Source organism: Bison bison, unplaced genomic scaffold, assembly GCF_000754665.1.
Source record: "Bison bison bison isolate TAMUID 2011002044 unplaced genomic scaffold, Bison_UMD1.0 scf7180017863317, whole genome shotgun sequence".
NCBI classification, from domain to species: Eukaryota; Metazoa; Chordata; class Mammalia; order Artiodactyla; family Bovidae; genus Bison; species Bison bison.
In genome coordinates this window covers 23,917-26,167 of record NW_011493889.1, presented here as the reverse complement: position 1 = coordinate 26,167, position 2,251 = coordinate 23,917, and the positions used below count along the sequence as shown (strand labels likewise).

At 53.4% G+C, this 2,251-nt stretch overlaps 1 pseudogene; it reads left to right on the top strand.

The window, feature by feature from the left end:
• Positions 1-397: 397 nt before the first annotated feature.
• On the top strand, positions 398-1,523 carry LOC104983714 (annotated as a pseudogene).
• Positions 1,524-2,251: the final 728 nt, after the last annotated feature.

The window sequence follows — 2,251 nt, the reverse complement described above, 5'->3', positions numbered from 1 at the left end:
ATCATTCATTGGACGGCGGTCATGGCCAATCCTTGCCTCCTGGCATATGAGCCTAGAGCTGGTGCTGGAGGAAGTGGTCGCGGTTGACCCTTCCAGCTCCACCTAACCGTCACCAGCCCATCAGGGTCTTTTGCGCCTTATCCACCGACGGCTCAGCTTCCGTCTTTGTGGGCCGGTCTGCGGCCCCCCCGCCCCTTCACCATTCCTGTTGTGGGGCCCACACCAGCAACTCACAGACTCCTGTTCCCTGGGCAGCCGACGTCTCTGCTGTCCCCACCCCCACCCTGTGGTCCCACTGCCAACAGCGTCTCCTCAGCGCAACACTCAGCCTGGCGGCCGCCATCTTCCCCACAGGCATCACTGCAGGAGGATCCCTGTCTGGCATGTCTCTCCTGCCATGTCTGCCACAGAGGAGCACTATTGGATCCCAGGTGGCCCGGATAGAGCTGGTGGCAGGGCGGGCCGAGACCCCAGTCTCCTTGGGGTTCAAGCATCTGCTTGGGAGGGGACGGAAGGAGTTGAGGAGGCCACGGCTCTTCTGGCTTCCTTGGAGGTCTCCAGAGCCCTTCCCGGGGAGCAGGGTTGGCCACAGGCCGCAGTGGAAGAGGAATGTGGTAGAGAGCCATTAGAGGCATTGGAGATGGAGGAGTGCCCAAATATCAGCCCCTCCTCTTCTGTCTGTTCCTGTCCATGGACCTGGTTGCTGTGGTGGGGATTGTACTCATCATGCTCGCCATCGGCTCGACCTCCAACCTCTACACCCCCGTGTAATTCTTCATAGACACTCTGTCCAGCGTGGACACATGCTTCACCTCTTTCACTGTACCAAAAATGCTGCTATACATCCAAACCCAGAGCCAATCCATCCCCTACGTGGCGTGCCTCACTCAGATGTATTTCCTGTTTCCAGAGCTGGACAACGTCCTCTTGGCTGTGATGGCCTATGACAGAGTTGTAGCCATATGTCACCCTCTCCACTATGCCACAACCATGAGCCCCCAACACTGTATCACATCAGCACCTGTGGCTCTGATAGTCACAAACATCTATCCCTATCCACACTGTCCTCATGAGCACACTGTCATTCTGCGCAAGGTGTCTGAATTCACCACATCTTCTGTGAACTCTATACATTGCTAAAGCTCTCCTGCTCAGATGTCTGCTTCAGTGAGTTGGTGGTTTATACCGTGGGGAGCTTTCTTTTTGTCACTCCCTTTGTTTGTATCTCTGCCTCCTGCATGCAGAATTTCTCAGCCATCCTGAGACTTTGGTCGTCCCAGGACAAGCTGAAAGCCTTTTCCACTTGCAGTCCCCACCTTGCTGTGGTGTCATTATTCTATAGGACCCTGTTTGGGGTGTCCCTGCTCCCCTCTTCCTCCTACACAGCCATGGAGTCAGTGGCCATGGTGTTGTATGCGGTGGTACCTCCCATGTTCAACCCTTTCGTTTACAGTCAGAGGAACGAGGACATGAAAGGGACCCTGAGGAGCCTCCTGGGCTGGAGAAGGCTCTTGTCTCAGTAACAGTTGTTTCTTCTTGGTCAAAACAAGACAAAGTGGCTTGTCTTCTCTGTACCTTCAGGTGGGAAGGGACTGTCCACAAGATGGATGTTATCAGATGCCCAGCTCAGCCGCAAATTTCTGCTGTCCTGACACCCATCTGCTCATTCAGCCACTTGTCCCCGAGTGACTCTCGTGTGCCAGGCCATGGAGGGGAAGGTTGGACAGCCTGTCTTCAGTTCAGTCCAGTTCAGTCCCTCAGTCATGGCCGAGTCTTTGCGACCCCATGAACCGCAGCATGCCAGACCTCCCTGTCCATCACCAACTCCCGGAGTCCATCCAAACCCATGTCCATTGAGTCGGTGATGCCATCCAGCTACCTCATCCTCTGTCGTCCCCTTCTCCTCCTACCCTCAATCCCTCCAAGCATAAGGGTCTTTTCAAATCAATCAGCTCTTCACATCAGGTAGCCAAAATACTGGAGTTGAAGCTTCAACATCAGTCCTTCCAATGAACACCCAGGACTGATCTCCTTTAGAATGGACTGGTTGGATCTCCTTGCAGTCCAACGGACTCTCAAGGGTTTTCTTCAACATCACAGTTTAAAATAATCAATTCTCCGAGCTCAGCTTTCTTTATAGTCCAACTATCACATCCATACATGACCACTGGAAAAACCATGGCCTTGACTAGACGGACCTTTTATGACAAAGTAATGTCTCTGCTATTTAATATGCCATCTAGGTTGGTCA